Source organism: Coturnix japonica, chromosome 10 (genome assembly GCF_001577835.2).
Source record: "Coturnix japonica isolate 7356 chromosome 10, Coturnix japonica 2.1, whole genome shotgun sequence".
Lineage (NCBI taxonomy): Eukaryota > Metazoa > Chordata > Aves > Galliformes > Phasianidae > Coturnix > Coturnix japonica.
In genome coordinates this window covers 16,826,199-16,852,748 of record NC_029525.1, presented here as the reverse complement: position 1 = coordinate 16,852,748, position 26,550 = coordinate 16,826,199, and the positions used below count along the sequence as shown (strand labels likewise).

General features: G+C 43.7%; 1 long non-coding RNA gene across 2 annotated transcripts in view; it reads right to left on the bottom strand.

The window, feature by feature from the left end:
* Window positions 1–17,779: 17,779 nt before the first annotated feature.
* The window catches only part of LOC107319000, a 44,176-nt gene continuing 35,405 nt past the window's right edge, over window positions 17,780–26,550 (bottom strand). The window contains exons 3-6 of one of the 2 annotated variants that reach the window (XR_001557597.2): window positions 20,775–20,919; window positions 20,609–20,698; window positions 19,522–19,651; window positions 17,780–18,697 (exon numbers count right to left, since the gene is read on the bottom strand). This is a non-coding gene — a long non-coding RNA (uncharacterized LOC107319000). The remainder of the gene's footprint in view (window positions 18,698–19,521; window positions 19,652–20,608; window positions 20,699–20,774; window positions 20,920–26,550) is intronic. The other variant, XR_001557596.2, reaches the window with a different exon arrangement.

Here is a 26,550-nt window from a genome sequence, read left to right as displayed (position 1 = left end):
TGCCAGGCATGGGCCAAAGCAATAAACACCTCCACATCAGGTGCCATCCCAGGACATGACATTTCTGAGCACAGCGCATGAATCGGGTCCAGATAAAAGCTATTTGCTGCCTTTGTTTGTTACCATGCAGTCAGCCAGAAGCTTCTTGAATGTCTGGATGGAGGAACTCACCACTTCTAGGCTCCAGTGGCTGGCTGGATGAATTAATGGCATTTAGGCTTGAGTTGTTGGATGGATGAACTCATGGTGTTCAGGCTCCTGAGCAAAGTGCAGCTGGAGGGATGCACTCATGCTCACTGACCCACTCAGCTGTACCCCAGGCTCCTCCCTGAGCTATGAGCTATTACCTGGGTCACACACAGGTAAGCTCAACCTCCACGCAGCTCTTTCCTCATTTGGTTTATCAAAAGATCTCACCCAGTGAAGAGATGCTAAAATAAAAGAAACAGAAAAGTCTCCACACTCGAGCAGTGGGACTGGCTGCTTCTCCAACACGCAATGAGCACATTCCTCCCACAGGGCCTACCTCTGTGAGGGAAGGCTGCCAGGCAAAACCAGCCCTGAAGAAAACCAGACTTTAGTGTAATTCAACAGAGTAGCAGTTTTGCATTCTCTGGGAGTTAAATAACCAGAGGAAATAACCATAAATTGATCAAGCTGCAGCTTTCTTTTTCCTTTTGATACCCATATTTATCTCCATATACATCCATTTGTGTATATATACGTGTATATAAAGCTTCCTGCTGCTCTTACATATCACTAGAGCTACAGGAGCAGCAAAAAAAGCAGGACATGCATGGGGCATCCCACGAGGATCCTGCTTCTTAGGCATGTGGTGCTTCCTGCAAGGCAGAGGTTGGATGGAGAACCCACAGTCCTGCATCTTGAGTTCCTTATTAGAGATATTTTAACATTGACTTCCAAGCATTACCCACAATAGTTGCTGTTTATTGTCCTTACCTGCTCTATTGGCAAATACTGTGCTGTCACAAAGCTCTCAATCAGCAAAGGACAAGAGTCCTTTTCAGTTCCATTCAGCATTTTCATGCAACTACTAGACCACACTATTCCAAAGCACACACACACACTTTAAAACAGCCTAATTCTTTTAGTGATTTTCAGTTCAGAGTAGCTCTAGACACAGCAATCCCTGCAGCCTACGCTAGTGTTGCTTGATTTGCAAGGTACTATTTCCAGCTAATTATTACTTAGTTACTTTCAGCATTTGGGTTGCAAGCATTTCCAAGTAAGTATCTGCTTCTGGTTGAATTGTTTACAGTAATTAAACCTAAATTATCTGTGAAAAGGAGTATAGGGAAAAGGTTTTCTTGATTTTGCGTCAAAACAGTCACAGCACTTCCTTTCTTTGGGAAGCTTTAGGATCCTTGTGCTTCACCACAGGAAATTGAAAGTTGCCTGGGGATGACACAGGCACGTTTTCGTGGGGGGGCACACTTCGCCCTGGCCTTAAATGAGTCTGCCCAAATGTAGGCAGCAAAGAGCCTGTATCAGCAGTGCAGACAGTGGCATTTTAATAGATATAATCTCCACAGCCTCCTTTCTTCCAACCCGTGCTGTTTCCCAGCAGCTCCCACACAGTGGCACACTTGTATGGCTCCTCCGTGCCAGGCACGCCTCAGGCAGAGATCACTGAGCTGAGCAGGGCACGCTGCATCCTTGCTGGCACCAGAGCTCGTGCTTGGGCAGCATAGAACAGGAGGAACTTGACCAACACAGGTGTTATATAGAAACTGTGAAAAGAGTATTTATTACTGACTGCAGGGTGAAAAGCAAAGAAATGACACAAATAAGGCTGCCCGCTCAACCTCTGTTTGACCTCTTTGAGTGTGTACATTATGACACAGTCTAATTACAGGATTGCGTGCTATTTTTTCACAGGACCTGCTCGTAGGATGGTGTGACTCCAGGGGGCGGTGAGGCAAATCCTTGCCCAGAGATCCCTTCTGTTGAAGTGAACAAAGCGGTGCATTTCATGAAGATGGAGGCTGGCCTCAGCCTCAAACAGATGGCTGATCTAGCACAAGCCATAGAGGTAAACTCTGTATTAAAGTGCCTAATGTCACAAATTCAAAAAACACAATGCCTGGCTGTTTCAGGCTGAATCACTGAAAACAGCAGCCCAATGAGTGGCAACCTTACAGCATGCCCATAACTACAGAACCCACTGCACCCCTCTGCCTCCAGTAGCACCAGCCCTGCTGCAGTGAGCTGGGTGTGTGTTGCCTTGGCTTGCCCATACATACGTATCCTGAAGGGCCTTGGGAGGAGTAAATCTTGGTTTGGAGGTTTGTTTGTTTACTTGTTTTTGAATGGGAAACTGCCAAAATTCAGGAACTGTTTTCTAATTTTAACATTTTATTTTCAACAGGGGGAAAGCAAATCCCCACAATACCAGTAATTGCTACTCCATCCATACACCGGGTTCGATTTCCCAGTCGGTTTCTCATCTTCCAGGGCTGAAAGGAAAGACTTCCTTTGGGACCTACAAGCGATCCCTCCATTATGTGAATGCAGTGCATGCACATTCATAGTATTGCAAGCCTGAGCTTACTTGAATGGCTCTGTCATAGCTATCATGCATCTATATTAAGCTATTCCCCAATATTTATTGTCAACAGCACTGAGATTAGAAGATGCCTGCCTCTTGTTTCAAAACTTAATGGCCCATTGACCGCACTTCCTCTGAAGCACAAACTCCATGTCCCACGACACTAAATCTGTGCCACGCTAATGAAAAGCCCTCTTTATTTCAGGCCACTATCCAGAATGGAAATGATTTAGGTCACAGTCACTGTGGACTTTAACTCACTAACTCACTATTTCTCTAGTAATTAGAGACGAGGTCCATGGCAATGCCAAATGGTATGCTGACATAAACATGCCTATCTATTCTGGATACTCTCCTGGATATTTTCATTTAACACATTTCACATTAGAGCTGAGGTAGGAATGAAAAATTCTTTGGCACAAGGCAGGGACACAGATGAGTGCATTTCTCACTTTTTTGGTCTTTAGCACGGTCATATTTTATTTCATGTTAAAGACACCCAGATGAGACATGACAACAGCGACAAGCAGCAGTGTGAGCCCAGCACTACAAAGATTTCCCCTCGCCTCCGCCAAGCAGAACCCTTCGGGCTTGTTCCGAAGTGTGACTCTGTTATACGCAGAGGTCAGCAATAGCTTTCCTCCTGTTTTTATGTTTGTTATTTTTCTAACCTCTTCGATCTCACTTTGCTGAAACAGAGGAAATGAGGTAAATTGGTCCTAACGGCGGCCAGGAATTGCTGTCCTACCACTGATGTGGGGTTTAAAGGTGCTGTGGGAGTGGAACAGTAAATCTCCGGAGCACAAATTTCTTGCGATAACACTAAATCTACCCAGTATTTATTGCTAAGATACAAAGTGTTATGGCAACATGAAGGAAAACATGTTATAAGGTTTTCCTTTAAGGCAGAAAGAACCACAAAGCTCTGTATGCTGCTGCCTCCAGTTCAGCACAGACACGGTGATGTTTCAATAACACAACTACACACTCACATGCTCCTCTTCGTTCCTTTGAGAATACACACATGACATCAGACTTTGGTTTTCAGTACTCATCAAGTGGAGATATAAGACTGTGATGGACTGGGATACTCTGCAGATATACTTCACGCTGTTCCTTGGCTTTGCATTCCATCTTTGTCTCAAACAGAAGCCCAGGAACACCGCACTGTATGGCTGTGGTGATGGCAGGGTACAGTGGAGCATGGAAGTGTAGTTAGAATGTTTTTGCCATAACTTAACAAAAACTGAAGCCAATTAAAAATGCCAAATGTTTCACGTAAATATGAGGATGGGACTAGTATTGCACAGGCTAGTATTTCCAAAGCCATAATATTAGAAACAATTACTAAGGACATAGACACAAACGCCTGTACAAACACACAGACACAAACAATCCCATGCTTCTTACACAGTGTATTTCAATGTAAGATCAACGTGCTTCTATGCAATTTGCAAGTGCCGTCTTGTCCCCACGATGGGTGCATAAACCAATCTTTCCAGTCTTTGCCATTATCCTATTTTTGATAAATATTTCTATCATGTATCACAAGCATTAATTTACATGAGAAATGTAAATGTCTCCCCTTTGCAAACATCACTGTGGGGAGAGGACTTCCACAGTAACTGCTTTTATGATATTTTTCATGACTTTAACTTTACCATTTTGAAGAATTTGTTTCTGTAGAAGGTAATTTCTGTAATTCCATAGGATTCGTATTAATTCACTGTGCCATTCCTAAAACCATAAAGATTATTTTGTTGAGCAAACCTCATCCCTGTGTCCGTCCCTAAGCATAACACAGTATATTCCAGCAGTGCTCCCACTGCCTTGGATGTTTTTAATACTGTGAAGTTCTCACATCTCCAGGTGGAATTGCTTAACAGTTACCAAGGAAAAAAAAAAAAAAAAAGGAAGAAAAAGAAAAGTTTAAAAGAGAAGAGAAGGGAAGAATTGTGGTGAAGTCATTGCTCCACAAAAGGAAATCAGTAAAACTCCAAGACGTGCGAGACAGGCAATGTGCTTCTTACTGGTTAAACTCAAAGGCATGAGTGCTTTGAGTTTCAGTGATATCTAAAGGCTGTACTGGGTTACTGTTGTATAGAAACAGAGTCCCTGCCCCTTTGCAGTGTTGGGATCTCTTTGGGAGGATGATGAGGAACTTTCATAAATAATAACACGAAGCTATGCACATGTTCAAAGATAAGAAGCACATACAGACAGACAGGGCAGAGAGTAGCTCATACCAGAAACAAGCACAGCACCCATTAGGGAAATTTCATGTGGAATTCTTCATCTCAGCTTATAAATAATCCAGGTTCAAGGAACAGGTGGATCCAAACTGACATTCTCAAGCTGTGTCTGTTAGTTCAGTGCATCCCTACACACATATTGTAGCATTTGGATGCCAACTGTGGGCATACTAAGTCTTAGAGAGAGAAGAGGGCCTGTGAGTGGAGAGCTTACATTCTGTTTTACCAAAGACCTGATGTGATCTGATCCCACAGGAGGCCTCGGGCCCATTCTTGGAAGCCTTCACTCAAGCACATTCCAAGAACCAGGAGGACTGAGAGCAACCCCTGCTGCCCTTCAGGCTACCAGCTTTTTTCAAAGCCCAACACCTTCCCCAAACCCGCTGCCTCCAGCACAGCTCCCACTGGCCATGGCCTGGTGCACGTGCCCCTGCCAAGCCCCAGACCCCTCCCTACGTCCCAGCACATAGATGGGAGTTTGCAGGGAGGGCAGAGTGATGCCAAACCACAGGGTGGGGAGAGGAGAGCATCTGCTCCACCGCTGCAGTGCTCGACAGCATCACTGAGTAACAGCTGTTGTATCACGCCTCTGGGTTATCAATACGGCACCCACTGGGAGGGCACAGATGCTGCACAGCACTGGGCTGCTGCTCAGTCTTTCTTGTGCTTTAAAGAAACTGAATCAAAATCCAAGAGTAAAATCTCAGCTTCTGCTCTTATAAACTGCCAGCTTCTGAAATTACACAAGCAAACAGTATTAAAATAAATAAAACTGAAATTGTAAGGTTTCTAAGAGCCCACACCATTGCTAATGTCAGTACCAGAGAGCATTTGCCTTTCACAGAGTTATAGGAAGGTTTGGTTTGGCTGAACTCTCATTGTCTGGTCATTTCTCGCTTCCCTAGCAAGAATATGAATGGTTTCTATTTAGAGGAGATTACAGGTAGCCATAAATTATCACCTAGTGTGGGCTGCTTGCTGGCCCAAGCACCTTGCCAGCACCTCACATCACCAGGAGCCAATGCCTTGCTGGTACAACCTGCCAAGTCTTGGTCCACGTAAACTCAGTTTCTGACATGTGTTATGTTGATCACAGGGAAGTAATGGAGAGATCCAGTTAGGGAAGAATGAAGCATTTTTTCCCCATCTATCATAGGTACTTTTCAGATGATTGCATTCCTGCATGGCCACATCACCTTTTTAGAAAATATCTTAGCTTCCTTGCTGCCCGTCCCCAAAGATCAGCTATGACCAGGCAGCTCAGACTGTCTGTGTTATCAGCCTCCAGAACTGGGATGTGTAAAACAAGCTTAATTATCACCTGCGCATTATTGTTAATTGTGGGGCTTTGCCTTCCAGGCTCACAGAGATATTGATTACCACATTTACATTTCTGACTCAAAGAAGTGAGTCAACATGAAATACTATCATGAGCAGAGATGTACACAAGGTTCTTCCAAAGCACACACTCAGCTAATGCTCTTGGTATAAACCTACTTAAATGCAGTGCATATGATATACATGAATAAACCTATCTTCTGCAGTGAATTAAGACAACTACTTTCAAAGCACAGACTAATTAAGCTTCTTAACACTCCTGAGTGAACACAAAATCATCCTTGTTTTGCCGTCAAGAGCTACAAAGTTAATTAAATGACAAGAATCAGACAGTGACCTAAAGCATGGTGAAGAAAAAAGATCCAAAGAATGAGTTCTAGTCCCAGCTGATAGGAAGTTCTCCCCTCAGAAGCACCAATTTTGTTTTACCTCAGAGGATCCTGCAAACCTCATTTTGTAATGGATCCAACTGCAAGAGGTCGCTTTGCTGTAGGAAGCATCAAATAGTTTGGGTACTAAAAAACAGTACCAAGAATCAAAGAACACCTTGTATTCCAAAGCTCAATAACTCAGAAAAAAAAAAAAAATTAAAACAAAAAACAGTGACCAAAGCTCCAAGAACCTGATCAGAGGTAATGCAGTAATGGATGGACTTGGATGTGCCAGCTGCTTCTGAACGGTTCTGCCCTTTTGCTCCCTTTACCAGGTGCCAGAATAGTCAGAAAGAAGTCAATGGTTATTACTAGATATGAAACTGATGTTTGAAATAAATACTGAGCTGGAGGGCAGTCACTGAAATGATCCTGAAAAGACCCACTGATAAACACAGAAATAAGTGGTCGTTGTATTACTGACATCATTTCTTTTACAAGTCACCATGCAGATCAAGAGTTTGGTGGGGGCTAAAGAAACACTGCTACCCCAGTAGCTGTATACAGCAGCACTCCAGAAGAAGCATGCAGATTCCATTTATTGTATAATCCCCATCCAATTGAGCTAATTAAGCCAATTACTTTAAAAAAACAGGCAAGGCTTGAAGCTGAGGAACAGTGGGACCTACACACAGACCCACCTCTGCAGCTACAGTTCCTGAGCTGCTCATTGCCTGCCAGCCCCTCACCTGTTATCACAGCTGTTATCACGGGCACCTCGTGGCCTGCAGCACTGCACATCCATCTGGGGACAAGCACAGCACGGGGACAGGAGGAGCTCAGTGCAAAGAACATTTTCAAGATATGGTGACTCAAAAGTATTTTCAGGAATGTTAGGAACTGAAGAAAAGCCCATATGGTCTATTTTTTCCAAGGGCATGAACACACTGAAACGGAGCAGTGTATCTCAGCATAAAGCCCTGCACACAAAAAGGATACGGCAGCCAAATTCCGCCCTCTACCACAGTGTTAATAATAGTTATTATTACTGAGCTCCCTTCACTATCCTGGGTGGTTCTCAGAAAACAATGGCACAGTCTCTGCCTTGAAATGTTAATGTTCCACAGAGACATGATACAACAGGAGCGAAATGGAAGAGGTGGGTGGGGAGGGAGCAGGAGGACAACGGTGGCAGCAATGGGATCACTCATTCCATCCCGTGACTATCTTGATGCTCTCACTGGGTGATTTAATTAACGACTTAGATGAGGGCATAGAGCAGGAGGGAGTGGCAGAGTGCTTTGGAGCAATAACCGGGAAGGCAGACAGACGGGTGAAGGGAAAGCCAGCAGTTCCCAAAGGCTGCAACTGAGGAAATGCGGATGGTTTTTGCTTTATGACACAGCCTGTGGTTCAGACACTACAGTGCCTCACTTACACAAAGGTTCTGGGTGTCTGGCAAAGTGAGAGCATAGCAGAGCCCAGGCATCGGCGGTGCCTCCCTCATTGGTGCGGCTCCTTTGTATTGTGAAACCTGCAGTTAAAGACAGCAAACCTTGAGCCTGACCTACCTTCCTTCTGCCTCCAGCGTCACTTAGCTCAAAACATCACGTAAGGATGGTGTGCACGCAAATGAAAACACAGCAGTCCTTACTGTAGGTCATCTTTCTGTTCCATATAATGTGTGGCAACTGCTACCTACAAGATCATGGGACAACTGAGGAAGACAGCAAGCTTTATGCAGAGGAAGCTAAATGAGGCCTTGTTTTCCTTGAAAAGATATTTTCATTTAGAAAGGAAAATCTATCAAGTTTTCATGGGGAAACAAAAATTCTAAAAGAAATAAAAATTGTCTATGAAACCCCATGTTTGGGCTGATAAGGCACTTCTGTATCTGAGGCAGTTTTCCTGCCTTGGTCATTGCTCATAACCATCACCTGCCGCCCTCCAGTGAAGAAAAGCTGACGTCTCACCCTCCTGCGCAGCGTTCCCCATGTGAGCAGGGAACAGCTCGTGCTCCTGTTTGCTCTCCTGTTCCCCTGGCTGAGCCCACCATGGCTGGGCTGAGCCCATCAAACAAGCACTGTGCCCGGCAGCCCCGCGTGCCCCCGCCCCGACCTCGCGCACCACATTTCACCGAATAAGCAAAGTGATGTCAGGAACCAGGAAGCTTTTTTCTGGCTCGGCTTGTTTGTTGGCCTTGTGTACTCCCCAGGTGCAGAGGTGAGCATGAGGTAATCATACCTAGTGAATGTGAGGCTTAGGCCATAGGAAACCAGCAGAATTTATGTAATTTTGGCATGCAGCAGCTTTCTTCCCTGTAAATTTAGCAGTGAGCAGCAGACTAAGCTGCAGAACAGAGTCTGCACTATATTATAGCCAAATCTTCACTGCACCAGAACCTCAGCCAGGGCAAGGGGCTCTGAGCTCAGGCACCCACCATCAGGTCCCCACATTGCTCAGGTACTCCCATGGGGCTGCCTGATCTACAGAGGAAAAAGGGATGGAACTGAAACTCAGTTCATTTGCTGCCAGATTCTCAGCTGTCTTAGGGGTAAGTTTCCCAAAGGATGCTTTGAAGAGAATCAAAAAAGGATGCTTAGAGATAAGAAGAATTATTTAAGTGATTAGCACAGGCTCAAGGGAGAAGAGGAGAGAGGGAGTGACCAATCTCTTCTTTAATTTGCCTGAGTGATTGAAGGCTTTTGAGGCAGGAGCTGAATTAACAACAGATCCCCAAGCTAAGCTCAGCTCATCAACAAGTGACAGCACTCCTAAGACAGAAGGACTCCCTTCTCTGAAACATTTGGTTTTGCAAACCCAGCCAGTAATACCTTGCATGGCTCCCATCTACCCTGGAAGTTAGCTCTGAGCAGCTGGTTCAGCTGGATGCTTACAGATCTTCCCAAACCCATGTTTTCTATGAGTCTGCAAGCACTGAGCCTTTCAGAGGTGGTGCTAAGGCCAAGGCTGCTCCTTGATGCTCCTTTAATTTACGCTTTAATTTACTGCAGTGGAAGTGATCCTGACTCCTGCTGAACCACTTGACTTGTGCTCACGTGCAGGGGACAGAATTTCCTCAAGGCTGACCCCAAATCACAGACCTGCCAGAGAAGAAGGCGACCTTGGATCTGATTTCTGTGTGAAATTCATCACCCAGAAACACTTCTCCATGATCATGTCTTTACAGAGTCATGCAGACAGAAGTAGAAGAGCACAGTCTTTCTGAGGCTGAAAAAATAAGGGAGAAAAGCAGCTTTATCTATTACACGCTGACACTGGAGGTACATTGGCACAGATTTTTTTCCTGACTTTTATATTTTTCCTACAGAATTTATCCGTATTATTGCTTCCCAACCAATAGTAACAGGGGTCTGCAGTCCCATCTGGAATTAAAATGCCACAACAACATCTATAACAAAAGCTGACATCTTTTCTGTGCACAGGGTTGCAGATCTGGAGGAGGGGCTTTGTGAGATTGCTTGGGGTTTTGATTGCAACAAGCTTTTGTAGATACAGGTCCTCTACCAAGGTCAAAGCTTTAATTCCAGCCTGACTCCTACCTCCCCTCCTTAGCACTCAGCAGAGCCCTTTCAATGAATCAAAGGCCTCGACTTAAAGGAATAGAACGCATTGTTCTCAAGGAAATACATTTCAAAGCTTATTACAGTTATTCATCCTTGTACTCCCAGACAGTGAGTTTTGAAAGTCTTTCTAAGTCATCGAGCCACCACTGCTGTGACTGGATTTCAGAAATGGATTAGGCTCCTCGTTATGTGGCTCCTGGCCCCTGTTCTATGGCACAGGTACCATGTAAGAACCTCCTGCATGCATGTATTTGCTTGCAGATATTGTATCACCAAGGATTTGAGAGAGAGAGAAAAAAAAAGGCAACAAAACAACAGCAAATCCAAACACAAAACACCAAAAGAAATCTTCCTCCTTTAGAAAACTGTAGCCACTGAGGAAACCTTTGGCTACTTGCATTTCCAGGGGAATATTAACATCTATCCCACATGAGACAGGTTTTTATGCAGTCGTTTTGTACCCAGGCGCGTGACCCATCAAAAGTGTAAAGGCTTAATGATTATGCATGATAATATTTAACATTAATTGAGCTTTTGCCTTTCTTAGCACCTTCTAAACTTCTCCCTAATCTGTTCAGCCACGATTAACGTCTCTGTGAAATTCATAGTGGCAGTACTAAGGACAATTCAGAAAGACTGACCAGAGCTGTGTCACACCCCTAGCCTTTCCCTTGGCCATATGTAGGATATTTGGCTTGTGGAGCCATGGTCTTGTGATAAATGACCTTCTCAAGAATCACTGGAAAGCTTGGGGAAATATGCATACAGACTTCAAATGAAGATACTGACATGCTATATCCAGAATAAAACTGTTCAAATGCCATGGCGTTAAGATTTCCCTGCAGCACCCTTCATTAGTACACTGGTTAGACAGTCATTTTGCCTCGCACCTGTTTGAAGCAGGGCATGGGAAGAGCTGTAACAGCTCTCCTGACGTACAGGCCAGCCAACAGCTCCACAGTATTGAAGGGCACAGTGCAGTCTGGAAGGCAGAGCTCCACATCCAAGGACCACATGCAATGAGCTGCGTGCAGGCTGAAGTGACTCTGCAGGGAAGCAAGTTGCAGGCAGCCAGGCATGGCGAGCCCTGCTACCAGAAGGGAAAACATTCTGTTGAGCATCCCCAGCCTGGGAAGCAGGGCTGGATCTGCTGCTGCTGAGCCTGGGCTTTAGGTTGTTGTGGTACTGGAATCTGCAAAGCAGTTGAAGAGATTTAGGTGTATAAATCCCACTAACTCCGATGGAGAGAAAGGGTTAAACTTCCCCAAGAGTTTAAAAATCTCAGCATAGATGTAGGACTGCCTTCACCACCACTGCGTGGAACTTGGCAACAGCACGAGAGGACACATCAACACTAAACAACGGTTTGGAACAGGAAGAGAAGATGAATATCTAATCCGACTGAAGCTCCAGAGGAAATATCACGCAGGCTGGTTGGAGCTGGCCCAGCAGCCTCACACTGATGGCCACAGCCTGACGGAAATTCTCCCTGCTGCCTGTCAGTGCTGTGCTTCAGCCGCTGGAAGCACTGCTGCAGTTTGAGGAGCCAGGGCCTCAACCTTGCAGGACAACAAAGAAGATAGGGTGTATTATCTTTTAAAAGCAAAAATCATCCATTAATAGGCCTGGTCGGGGTGTCTGGGAGGAGGCAGCAGTTCAGGCTAATTCTTTTGTTTCTCTTATTCAGTTTGTCAGAGATAAAAGTCTTCCAAAACATAAACGCTTCCTACTTTGAATACGAGGAGTGGGAGCACTGTGTTGTTTCTTGTAAAGAAAATAAAAGCTAAAGCCTTTCTACCCAAAAGTCCCAGAAGGCTCCAGATTTCCCACTTATCTAAGAAAAATGATTTGCACGAACGCTGTTTCCCAACACACGAGCTATAAATCGCCTCCAACTCCTGTGCAAGGACATCCCGAGAACTTCAACACCCGCGAGCTGGGAAGGCAGCCAAAGCCTTACGGAGCGGTGATCGCAGTTCCCACACCAAAGCTGTTACATGCGAAGTCTGTGGTGTCTCAGCGTTCCTCCTGAAGGCTGTTCTCATGCAGATACAGTAGAAAGTGAAGAAACCTGTCTCTCTCAGCATGTGCCCATGGAAAATAATGCTAATGCACTGAAGCAGGGAAGCTCCCACAGAGTTACTGGTACAGGGAGTTGACTCCTTTGGGGAGAGAAGTTGGCTTTTGAAGATTCATTTGTTCACTTGAATCCCTCCTTAGGTCTTCATGGGCAAATTGTGACTGCCCTGCGCTGTCTTTTACTCCTACAAGCTTTGAGCTGCAGAACACCTGGCCTTGCTCCAAGTTTGTGATTTTTTCTCTTCTTTTTTTTCCTTTCATTTTAGCCTGGTTGTGTTTTCTGATCCAGGTCATTGCCATGACGAAGAATAACTCTGGAGCAAGAAGCATGCAGGACTGGTTTTCCTCTTTGCTGAGGGCAGACACTAACTCTGGGATGAAGGGACTGTACCTCAACTTCATCACGTGCTTTTGCAAATTCCCTGTCAACACACCACCACCATCTGCATCTACTCTACTGCTCGTGAAGCTCTCCTAGTGGCACTGCATCTGAGAAACATATCCCAAAGCTGCAGGAGGAAATTCTTCTCTCAGAGATGGTGAGGTGCTGCCACTGCTGCCCAGAGCTGTGGGTGCCCCTTCCCTGTGGTGCCCAAGGCTGTGGATGGGCCCTGGGCAGCCTGAGCTGGGGGGCAGCCACGTCCATCAGGGGTAAGGCTGGATGAAGTGGCCTGTTTCAAACCAGGGACCTGTACAGCTTTACAAACAGAATAAGAAGTTGGCTCACATCATATTTGACTAAGTCCCAAAATGACCTATCCCAGCAGGACTTCATAAAGCTTAGGGGGGCACATCCTGTTCTGATCCCGCTGTCAAGGTCCGTAAAAAGATTTGCACTTAATAAACCTTTCTTTCACCAAGGACTCAAACCCTGGGACTTCCCTTTCCTTCTCTAAGTGCATATATCATTTTGACCCAAAGGACATTTGTCACGCAGCTTGAATGTCTTCAGCTGCAATGGAGCACACGCTTTTCACTACCCTGACAAAGCCAAAGCCATTTTTTGCACGACCCACTTTCTTTTCAAGTCACAAATCCCACTTGGAAGCACTGTGAGTTACACACTAATTAACAGCCAGACAAGGATTTCAATAAAAAACACACCTGAAGTTCTGCAAATCTGACACATCTAAGATGAAATGCAAGAAGTCCAGTTTTGGAAGGACCCTTAATCCTTAGATCCAGTTTTATTTCCAAGATCTGCCACAGGTTTTGGAAATCATTTGTCACAACTGAAGAACTGAGGATACTGCAGTCTTATTCACTTTTAAAGCATTTTCATTGCTATTATTTCATGAACTTATGTGTAGGATTTAACTTCTTCCCAGGCCTTCATCAGCAAGTATTCAAGTAATAACAAACCTGATTTGTTACAGGAAAACACTGTGTGTATCTTAACCTCAAAAGTATGCCTTAGGATTGAAGAACACCTACCACCAAGCCTCCAGATCCCTTGATAAAAATGGAGTACACTGCACATAACCTATTCAATCCTGCTGGATACAGCTTATCCAGCCCGAAATGGGCTCAGCAGGATTTGCAATGAAGTCCTGACTGCTCTGAAGTGAGAGAAACTTCTGTCAGGGACTTCAGGGAGATGGATTTCACGTCTGGAATTTACCTTTTCTTTAATACACATGTACAGCACTTACAGTACGCTCACATACAACCTACCTACAAAGCTGGCAATAGCAATGTTTGTAAAGGTTTTGTTGTCCTTAATTGCTATTTGATTATACATTTTCCCACCACTCACTCAGTAGTTTTTATGTTCTTTCCTCAACTCTAGTAGGTTCAGCAGAAACAAATCAGTACAATTGGTTGGAACATATTGTTATTGCTGCCCTTACTCTGAATGACCCAGGAGTTCACTCATCACAGAGGACAAGCAGAGGTTCACCTGGGGACACTGGGGATGGCACGACCATCAGAAACTCTTCAGCACAAAATGTGAATCTCACCACATAGGACAGCCCTGAACCAAAGCAGGGATTTCAGGCATTAACCCAGTATAAGTGAAAACATGTGACAATGTACAGCCCAGAGGTTTTTTTCCTTGAACTAGAGGATGTTTGATGGACATGACTTTTGCTGTTCTGTTCCATGTTTCTTCACTCTTGGTCAGACGGTGGGAGAATTGTTTTGTTGGGTGCCCCTCGTGTCACATTGCCAAGAATAACGGCGGCCTCTCCTCCAAAAATGGCAGCTGGAGCCCTGTGCAAACAGCGCGCCGGGCTCCCCTCTGAAGTGACAGCAGGTCCCACTGACATCAAAGGCGACGCGAGGTTTTTAGTAAGGGCTGTTTGTTGATTTTTTCTCCAGTGAAGTGATATTACATGGCATTTCCAACCCTCAATCCTATTAAGTGACAGAACTAGCTAATAGCACTCATTAAATAACATAACTCGGTGTCAGAAATTCACTGACAGGCTCATGCAATTGAAGTGGTAGATTTATGCCCTAAAACAATGTGGTTTTGGTGTTATTGTTTTTTTTCTAATAAATGTCATTTATTTTAACAGGTGAAAGCATAAAGCCTCAGACAGTTCACAGAAAGGTTATCACCAGTGGGTGGAAAAGTAGGTGCCCAAGTTTACATTTAGAGAAGACAAAGCACTGAAAGCAAGTTCACTGCTGTGCTTCTGGCCCCTGTACTTTGAGGAGCTCAATGCTTTGGTGACACCATATATTTAAGTGATCCATTGCTTTGGGATGCACAGCAAACAGATAGTAAAGACGTTAAGGTCTCAAATACCACCATCTTCCACTCTCCCAGTCAGCTATTAACTGCACATCTGAAACCTTTAACCCAATGTATTTATCTTGCGAACTGAATGACAAAGTTTGTTAGTGCTCACAGAAATAAGTTTATCAATGATTTCTTGCTGGAAATACTGACAGTATTCCTGAGCAACTGCTCTACAAAAGGAGGAATAATTCACAACCTGGGTAAAGGTCTATAGCCTGCATGCAGAAATCCTCTCAGGGTCTGCCACTGCACGTCGCTTTCAGGACTTCCCAGCCCTCTGTTGGGAATCACTGTGTTTTATCATCTGTACAGTAAAAACAAGATTCACTTTAAAACCACTAACCCAAGGAGATGGGGTAACTTTCAACAGGTATAACATGGTGATGTACCCCACAGTCTCACAAGTGACGGCAGCAGAACACCTGAACCGCAGCCAGGTGTGCCTCAGCCCTGGTCCCATCCTTTGCTCCAGCACTGAGGGCCCCAGTTCTTGTCTGACCCTGCAGTGAACTGACTCAGCTCACTTAATGGGTTGAACACTAACAAGGGGGAAGGAGCTAATCAGCTCCCAGGGTAATACGAGCACCGTGATGAAGAGAGGGAGGGGACAAGCTGCAGACTGAGCGAGCAGCAAATTGCAGCATTCCTCAGGATGGAAATGAATGGTCACAGAACTCTTAATCCATCTTCACCTCTGGGACTGCAGAGCTCACCTTGCACAGCTGCCTGCCTCCTTGTGCCAGGTGAAGCCACACATTCTGTTGTCATGATAGCAAGATCACATATGGGTACATTCACATCACGTTAAAATCAGTAAATGAAATCAAGATGGAGAACACAACTTGAAAAAAGACTGTCCACATATATCCTTGCACTGCAATACTATGGATGTGAATTGCCCCTGCTATAACCCATTTAGAGGTACACTGCTTAGCAGCTCAAAGCTCTGTCCCCCAGCCCTCTCCACCTCCACTCCCCTTTGCACAGCCTGCCCCCTCTGTTATGCAGGTTCCATTGCCCACCAGCCCTTTGCTCAGCACTCCTTACTGCAAGGAAATCCATGCTCCATTTCCCCGTCCCACCTTGGCTTTGTGCAGGTGCACTGCCTTGTTTGTACCTGCTCAAGGAAAGTGGAAGGTTGTGCAACCAGACACGGGGTAGAAAGGGAACCCTCCAGTTTCATGGTGCCACAGAATAACTGAGGTGTAAAGGGACCTCTGGAGGTCACCCAGTCCAGTGAGAGTGAATCACTGCCTTGGCTCAGCCATAGCATTGAGGCAAGCAGGGAAAGCAGCCAGCAGCCTTCTGGCTCTGTCATCAGAAACTCAATTCTCACAGTTTTCCAATGACAGTTTTAATTTTTTTTAATGGGATACGAATGTTGTTGCAAAAATTATTCCTTTTTGTACCCTAAAGGAATAAAATGAAACGCTCTTCCTGGAAAACACAATTAGCAGCTAAACCCCTGACTATAGTGCTCTAAGTAAGGGCAGAATACTCCAAGGAACAGCAAAACAATGCAGCAAATATTTTTGCAGCAGGAAGAGTTTGGGGATGTTTTGTTTACCATACAGTTTGTTCCTACTCCACGGATCCTAAAGAACCCATATAAAGAACTCTGATTATTAATAGAGTCAGACGGCTCAAAATGGTATTTCTAACCTGTTTATAAATGGTCGAAAGGAAATTACAAATACATAAAAAACAAAACCAAGTTTACAGTAAAAGGGCAGGGAGCTAAATTTGTCCTTCCAGTAAGCAATATGTTATATGAAACTGAGCTGCGTACATCTGCCATCATTTTACCTGGAAAAAATCAAAGTGGGAAGAGGAGGAAAGATTTGTAGTTTGCCAGTGCTCTGGAAGGGCAAAACAAAGAGGAAAAGCTCCTATAGTGTACAAACCTACATATGGATAAGTAGTTCAAGCAACACTTGCAATGACTTTCACAGCATGCCTTGAAAAGATTCGTTAATGTCTTTGGAAATGTGGGAAAGTAATTTATAACACCAAATAAAAAAGTAACAGAGGGCCCAATCCTGTCACCACTGACTCAATCCGGGCAGAGCTGCGCTTTCGGGACCTTCCGGCAGACTTATAACATTTTTCAACAGCCCAGTTCAGATATTAGCAAGCCCCAGCCTGGCTGGCTCCCACCACATCCCTACTTGCTATTTTATTTCCCTTTCCTCTCCCTCCCTCTGCTTTATTAAAATTTAAAACAAAAATATTTTTTATGTTCCGAGCATTTGTATATTTGGAAACAGTGCCTGCCTTTTCTCCGTCTGACAGCTCTGAGCACTGCTAGCCCTTAACAGCCTGCAAATCAAGAGAGGCAGAGCAGCCCACCTTGGCGGCATCGCCCATGCCACCACAGCCCTGGGAACTTCTGGTTTTCTGTATAACACTGCCATGAAATCCATCGTCTCCCACAGAATCAGGGGGAATTCTCAAAGAGCAAAAGGAATTCATTCTTCAGAGCCCTTTCTGATCGGAAAGAAATATTTTCCCCTTGCCACAGTAAGAGAAATGACGAGGATGGGCAATGGATTGAGAGAAGCTGTGGTAGGGCACCAACAGTGTGCTCAGAACATGGCACATTTTACAATGTGATCTTGCACTAAGGAAAGCCACCCTCCTTCTCATGCCTACCAGCAGTGCAGGCCATAGTAGCTACTGGAAATACCAAGTCTCTGCATGTGGCAGATGAGTTTCCATCATCACCCTGCAGAGCTGTTGCACTTTCACAACACTCTGCTGATTGGACTAAAGTTCTAATGTGTGTCATTTAAAAAGGAAAAAAAAAGCCACCAAAAAAACCAAAAAACAAACACAAAAAAAAAAACCAAACAAGCAAACACAGCACTCAGTAATGAATTATTCTGTACATGTCCCACAAAGTCAGCATTACAGGGTATGTGTGTTGGTATCCTCTATGGATTCCATGTGGAAGGACAGAGCCAGTGATCACAGTGTCTGCTCTAGCCCTGACTCCTGTCCTCTCTCCAGATACAGGAGATACAGGACCTGGATTCCACATTGAAGTCCTCATTGAAGAAATCCAGGACCTCTCGTGAAGCTTCCATTGAAAAAACCTGGCAGCACACACCACCCAGTTGCAGGATATCAGTCAGAGCCTCTCCCAGGCTTTGAAACTGTACAGCCAGCAAGCACACAGCCTTCATAGCAGACCTACACAGGCAACAAGTTTCTAGCTACCATAGGAGACCTCTAGCTTCAGAAGAAGTCCCCCCTGCTTTTAACTTTCTTCCTCTGTGGTGTGGTTTGGTTCTGATCTAAAAGCAGCACTGACTTCCAAGTTCACCTCTATTACAAGTGCCTTTACCGGAGCCTGGGAGTTCTTCTCCACATTTTCTGGACAGTTCAACAAACTAGTGCATCCTGCTAAGTCTGCTCCTTCCAGCTACCTACAAAGAGTAAAACTTTCTCTGCTCAGTTGCTGAAACAATACAGTACAAAAGCTCCACCAGGACTTCTGTAGGAAAGTTTATTTCTTGTGCTTTTTATTACCTTGCTGCTATTTCCTAGCCATAAGTTGGAAATGTTAAATTATAAAAAATCCAATAGTAACCAACCAATTGAGTTGCCAGTTCTAATTTCGGACAGAAATATAGACAAAGAAATAATCAAAGACTTACCAAAAAAGCAGATGGCTGCAGAGCACTTCTGGCAGTCATGCTACTCGCACATGGGACCACTTGAGTTTAACAAATCGGACAACAGAGAGAGTGCTGAAATGGAAATTGGGGCTCTACTCCATTCAAATTCTTCAAAATGTTTGTTTTGGATTTGTACCTCTACTGCAATTTACAACTCTAGATTAGATATAGCAAGAGTAATATTCTTGACTATAAGAAAAACAGAATGTTAAGCCACTTGCCAAATCACACAGATTGCCTCCCTGTATACAAATAACATTGATGGATAAATGTTTTCCTAAATAAAACCTAGTGATGAAGGTGTTTTTTACTAACACAGCAGTACAGCTCTACCAGCAGTTAGAGGACAAGACCTTTCCTGATTCAAACTGAAAAACATCTTCAAACAACTCCCTTGTCCACACACAAACATGTGCAAGTTCCATCAGCATGAAAAGGAAAACCACAGAAACTTGAGATTTCATGGGAATCTCCACACACTACAGACAAGATACTGACACCTCCCACTGGAAGCAAGATCACTTCCCAAATCTGCTTGCTCTAAAAGCCTGCCCTTCAATGCTAATGAACGAAAGGGCAGTCCTTTCTATTTGCCAGATTTGAGACTGTAAGGCATGTTCAATCAGGCAGGGCAAATTACCGAAACAATGTAATACTGATGCAGGGAACACACAGGTAGCAGATGACACACCAAAAAAAAGGGATAAAAAGACTAATTCCACCAGTCTTGCTGCAAGAAATCAGTTGTCATAAGAGTTTAACAGAAAAACATGAAGGCTTGTGTCACAAAGATGCGGGTTGAAGCTTAATGTCAATGTACGTCCAACTATGACATCACCTACCACAACCAAAAATGAAGACGAAAGTTCTGCTGGTCTCAAGGACTGCTCACTCACCAGGGAACCGGTGGTTTTATGTGCACGCCTTCCTGAAGAATCCAAAAATAACATTTTTCCATAGAGCAGAAATTCCTGTAGTGTTCACGCTTTTCGTTTCGGTAATGTTGCAATCCAAAGTGCCAGCCGTCTGTAATGAGGTAATCCAACAATGTAATTTGTAGTATTTTATCCTGTCAAAATTGATCTTAGTATTTCTATAGCAACTAGATCAAAACAAAAGATGAGGCAGACAGAATAACTTTCCCCCTGCCACCACCCAGATTTTTATATAAATATGTATGTATATATAGAAAGCATTACATATATATGAAGTTGACATTCATGATTCATCATTAAACAACACTAAAAAAACAGCACTGGAGAAACAGCAGCACAGTAGGATGACATTTGCTTGCATTTCTTTTTCAAATGTGTAAACTAACATGAATAAAATATAAAGAAGCAATTGTTAACTACCAAACACCCGTAAACAGAGTATGTCTTTCCTGCTAAACCCAGCCAGGGAAGGGTATTATCCACTCCCAGGTGGGATGGATGGAAAGGAGTACTGGCTTTTACTGCTGCCATGAGGTAAAGAACATAATATCTTTTCCTCAGAGAAAATGACGCTTTAACAATTACCATCACAAATTGATGTTTAAGAACATTCGATTGCCATTTAATGATTCAAGCTCAGTTTTGGAAGCAAATGTTCTTGCAAATGTCTGTCAGCTTAGTTTGATGCCTTCGTAGGAGCTGAGCTGAGTCCAGCCATTTTCATTTCAAAACACCTCAGAAAACCCCATATTTGGAGCTCAATCCTGTTTCCAGTCAACTAACATGATTAATAGCAACCCCACCCAGCCCCTTCCTTTTGAAACAAAGATTGGCCTTCTATAATGGTGAGCTAAAACATTTGGTCCTCCTATAGAGCAACTTCTTAACATCTGAGTAGCTTCTGAACACTTGTTAGGAGTTTCTGTTGTATGCTGAGCACAGATTGCCAGACACATACAAATTCCACATGTAGGCATGTAAATCCCAAAGCAGCCATATAGTTCCTTTGTCTCTAAAGCAAGGCTGAACTTCTATCAGTGACAGATACCTGCCTGTAGAGATCTGCACAGTGTCCAAGAACAATTTTCTGTATCCTGCATAGTGTCACATGCAGCCCTAGGATAAGAACACACGACACCTTTAGACAGATTCCTAAAATGTCTGAGAGGGAAATTCCGAGAAATTGTCAACTGGAAAGAGGGTGATAAACTCACTGTCATTGGGCTGCATCTCTGCAGGTCCAATCAGACTTTTGCTGCAGGCTGCCATCTGTGGAGGACATCGCGTTCCAAGGCACACCACAACAGCTATTCTGTCTGCAGCCAGAAGGCAATTTGTCTTCTTGGCCTACTGCTACTCCTTAAGAAAAAGTGAGAAGGTTAAGTCAGACAAATACTGATCATAAGAAATAAAAAATAATCATAATAAATATGTAAATAGAAAGCTGCTGTTAAATCAAGATGCAACTTTGATCCCAAGCTCTCTTTCTAAAAAACAGGATTTTGCCAGGATTTAGATATGGGGGTGATGATGAACAAGAAATTGTCCAGGAATCTATGAAAAAAAAAGTGTGTGTAATTTGAAGGAGAGAAATGTTTACATGGATTATTCACACTCCCCAAATTAAACACACTCAAGCCTTCCACCTCCTAAAGCCCCGACCTTGTGAAGCACTCTTCCACTTGATGGCAATTCTCTTGAGTAACGACCAAAAAGAATTCAATTGTGGCAGAAGTTGTGCTATATATTCCTGTTTCATTCACAGAGGCTTCTGTAATAGTGTCTGTCCATACACAGCCTTGTAGTAGAGGCGTTTCAAAGCTTGTCTTACAGCTGATAGAGACCCTGGCATGCCTTCAGATGAACATACTTATAAAAATGTATTCAGCAAACTGTTCCTTTTTTAACCTCAGAACTAACTGCCCTGCTGGTACAGCAGGAGTTGAAAAATGCTCGTGTAAGTAGTAGCATCTAAGAAGCATAAAAATAAATGAAACTGTGGATTTCTTCCTAATTATCGCCAGCTCCTGACTGCCAGAGATGTACCTTTTCCACGCCAAACCCCTCATTATCCCTTCCTCCAATAAATGCAATCAACATCGAACCAAAAAGTTCACGTCTGCATCCAGTTTACAGGCTTCACCATCCTGCCCTTTGAAATGGAATCTCGTATGAGGCGCATTAGGAAAACTGGAGGAAATTGGAGTGAGAGAAAAAAAGATTTAAAAATAAAAGCAGTATTTATGTCTCCCAAATGGGAAGTTCGGAGCAGTGAGGGCAGGAAGTGGACGGGTATTTAAGCTGATTACCCAAGCAAAGCCCTCTGCCTTTTCAGCAGTGCCACAGTCCCTCGGTAAAACCATTTAAATTAATTAGAGTTCCAAGGAGGGGACGAGGGGATGGAAAAGATGTCAGGTTTTATCAGGAGTGTTAGTGATGGCTGGCTGCAGAGAGGCTCCCGTGCTGCTCATTGGGCCTGTGTGCTCCAACACAGTGTGCACTCACCGCCCCGCGGCTCCGTGCCTCCCCAGGGGAATGGCTCAGACCGCGGCCATTCACCCCAACACGCACAGTGTGCGGGCAGCGACCAATTAAGTACCAGGGTATTTCACATTTGTACAGAAATTCACACAAATAAAAGCCTTCTGAGCCACGCTGGCCTTGTAGACATGGATCTTATTATGCTCTTTGCCTAATTACCAACTTGTTTCTTTTTTTAAACACAAACGCTGCTGCGCACAGCCTGAACACAATGTCCTCAGGCGATGCTCCCACGTGCATTCGCATACATGTAGGAATCGCATCTCCTCATTCACACTTGCACATAACTGACTAGACAAATAATATTATCATAGTAGGAAGAGCCAGAATTAGAAGGGAAATACTGCAACATTTAGATGTAATCTGGTGAGCATTAGCTCATGATTCACTTTGACACAAAAGCTCAAGAGCACATTCAGCCGGGGAAAAACGCGTTGCAACGTTTTAAACAAGAAGGAAATCATTCTAATGTTTCATGGGCTGCAATATTTGCTGTTGAAATCCTAATAATTGCCTGTGCTCCACACTTGCATTGTACCTAATGAATTGTTTTAGATCCCAAAAAGCTTCAGTAAGATCTTATTTGCTTCTGACTCCCAAGAAAGAGGAATGTTTTAGTAGGATGGAACAGAAAGCTGACAACAGAGACAACAAACAGCCTTCAAACACCACACTACATTCATCCTCACTGTCCATTCTCCACCACATCATCTGAAAAAGCTCTGGATCTTTTCTGATGGTACCACAGTGCTGCTCTGCTTTAATACAACCCCAAAACTCCAGGCTCCAGACACACATTTTCATGGTCCATAACCACACTCAGCTGTACTTTCCATCCAGCCCTCTCCAGCAGCAGTCCCCAGTGGTCTCTCAACAGAACAGAATACATCCTTTATCCCTCGTGCCACTCAGAAAAGGAACTTAGAAACACCTTTATGATTTAGATCTGAGCCACAGTATGTGAAGCCAGGCCTGTCAAACAGCACTGACTTTCTACTGATACGTTTGTGTCTTCCTCAATCCAATGCATATCAACAAAACTCCCATGTCCAGCTTTGCTGCGCAACTTAGGTTTTTGCTTTGGACTTGTGTTCATCTAAGCACATTTCCTTTATACAGAAACTGGAATGAGCATATCTAGAAAGAAACCAGATCACATAAAACAAGCTGCTAACTCTTTCTCACATGTGCAAATACGATGCCAATTCCCAGAAGCTGCTGTGATTGAGTGAGCACGGTTCTGTTATGAGCCCAATTGAGACTAGCAGGGCTCTCTAACTATCTGCAGTTTTAAGGGAGATAAATGTTATGTAAACATAAATTTTGCAACTCTATTATTGTATGGTATTTCATGCCAAGATGCTCTTTACATAGAAAGCAAATACCATCACCGAATTTATTTCCAAAAAGCAAAATAAAGTTTATAGCTCTACTTGGCCTAAAGTTTGTTTATAAACACAGGAGCTGACGGGCCTTAATACAATGGGAAAAGCAGAAAAAAACCACAAAACTGTCTGCAAGCTGAATAGGAGCCAACAGTGCACTCTCAGCAAATAAGGCAAAGGGCACAATGGGCTTCATTGGGAGGAGTGGGGCCCTGGGCAGCTCTGCCCTGAGAAAGAAATCTAGCAATAGGTTGTCTAACAGCCTACAGAAAATTCCCCTGCTTGAATGGGAAGTTTAGTGACACTGCCCGACTGCTTGTTTGAGATTCACTGCCAGAATGAGGGGCAATATCACAAAATGCATCTCGACAAGTTCAGATCAGGTATTAGGGAAATCCTTTTCAGAAGGGTGGTGCAGTCCTGGAACAGGTCACAGAGCCAGGGATCTCAGCTCCTGGGGGTGTTTCATGCTAAATGTGCATCTTGAGACAGAGCAGTATTTTTGGTGAGAAATTATTCTGTCGAGCAATTTTTGACCAGATATTGAAGGAACCATGGATATTTGGCACAAAACAATCCAGCAAAATTTGCTAAAGCTGCTCCCTACCTTTTTTTAAATACCAAAGTGCCTTTAAAAACCTTATCACAAGCTACACAACCCCTGCAACTCCAGACTCAGTTCCCAACACACTGGACCGTTCTGAGGCCTCACTCACATGCAAAACCTGCCCCATATTCTGGTGGATGGCTCCAGGGTGCAGGGTCTGGCCATGCAACTTGCATCACAAGAGCAAACTCCACATATTTGAAAAGATTATCAGTCAACTACAGTTCTTTCCACTGTAGAAACAGTTACTCAGTTAAGATAAACAAAGAAATTCCCATGCACTGAAAAGGAAAACCTATTAACTGATTAAACATGTGAATCAGTTGATAAACTGGTTATCAAAGTACTGAAAACATTTTTAACAATGACCCTTCCTGCCATGGCTAACAATGACCCACAAAAGCTAGAATAATTCAGCACTTTGCAGGAAACCAACTGGACAGAGAACAGAACGCGCTTCAGATCTGAGAGGCAGCAGCTCTGCAATGGGCACTGACACACTTAGATACTAATTATCAGTAAATTTACAATAAACATTTTAGTTACCAATTAAAAACTTTGGACAATTCTTTTTGGCACACAGGAAAAACAAAGTTCTGTCCCCTCTGACATATATTCACCATTCTGTTCTTGTTTTGAGCTTTTCAAACAGCTGTAAAAATGCTCACAAAAGCATTTATTTTTCTCACAACTGATTGTGCAACAGGACACACTAATACCTAGACTTCATTCTATTGAGAAAGCTCCATTTACTCCCTAGTGCAGGTCTCAGAAGGTAAATCTCAGAGCTGCCCTTGTCACGCCTCCCAGGTGGCTCCAGAAGAACTCTGAGCAATTTTCTGTACAAGAGAAAGTGAGTGAATTCAGATGCCAGATTGGGATCCACTCAGATTCACCAAACATTACAGTTCCTCATATGGGAAGTGTGGACAGAACCAACAATATTTAAAGGAAATGACAGCCACAAAATTTCCCAAGAAGTCACAGAAACACCCAAATCCAAGGCACTTTTCAGACCACTTCATACAAATGCTTGATATCTATTTCCCCTCCCCACGTCCTTTGTATTAGTGAGACAAAGTGGGTATTAAGCAAAAAAGACCCAAATCCTAAATCCTATTTCTGCACAACTTCATGGTAAGTAAATTGTCTATGGCTTTCTTTTGCCTTTCATCATTGGAAAAGCCAGTCTGGCTAAAACGCAACACTAAAAAGCAACATATCAGAGAAATCCCCAAATGAAGATATTTCCACCAGAAGTAGAAACTGTACTGTTGTACAACATTCTAACAGTTCTCCAGACTGTGATACAAACTGAGGTCTCTTAGGAAGTCACAGAAAAAGACTGAAAGGTTCTACCAACTACTGAGGAGCATTGGAAGTTAAAGCGGTCAGTATTTAAACATTTGGCTTTACAATGGTTTGAAAACAAACTATCCTTTTTAAAAAAATAATAAAAAAAAGAAATCAGCTTTCTCGTAAGCTCGAATAATGAGGGAAACTGAATTAGAAGCCAGAGTCAAAAGCCAGCATTCTATTTTCATTCCAGAAACACAACGTTTAAAAGTAATCAAACAAGGCATTTGTTAACATGGGAGTATAAATATAAAGAAAATAACTAGAGGTTTTGAGTTCTGCAAACACTGCTACCATTTCTGGGAATGCTATATCTCAAAAGCATGGCTTGCTCATGCTGTAGAAAGACCCTATTTACTTGGCTACAGCACGGATCTCACCAAGAACCGATGCCTGTGCTGTTGGGAGAGGAGAAAAACAAGAAGTCTAGAGGACTATTTTTAAAAGATTTCAATGTATTCCAAGGCCATGATGAATTTGGAACAGAGCTGAGACCTAAGCAGACCCTGCGCTTGGAAGGAGACGACGCACTCAGCACCTCTCTGTAAAGAGCTCCTCAGTTCATCAGATCTAAAAAGAGAGGAATGCACAAAGGATTCGATACTTTCAGTTCTGTAATTTGTAAAAGATGTAGAAACTGCCCAGTTCATACGCTTTGGGTCATGTTGCACTCCTTTGGTCTACAGAAACAAAGAGCAAGCAGAACAGCCTGTTCTCCCCGCCTTCCTCCCAGTGCCCCCTCCATGTGCTGTGGAGCTCCCACTGCCTCACTGTGCCTCTTAACTCCATGCAAGCAGAAGTTCAGAACAAGTTCCTATGTGTTCTTGGCTCACGTCATTCCTGCTCCTCTGCCTATGGGCTGGATTCCTCATACACTGTGTGAAGCAGAAATGCATGAAGAAGCAGAAAAATTGTTCACCATTGACAGTATAATAATCTTAAATGTTTCTTGAAAGTGGATTATTATAAAAATGTACCACCCGTTTTCCAGCCCTACATTCCTCCTGTTTATCCCATGCCCTTCAGGAGCAGCTCTTGCTTACATCAGGGCGGTCATCTTGTAAAACCACACCTGACAGTACTACAGAGACCGCTTGGTTT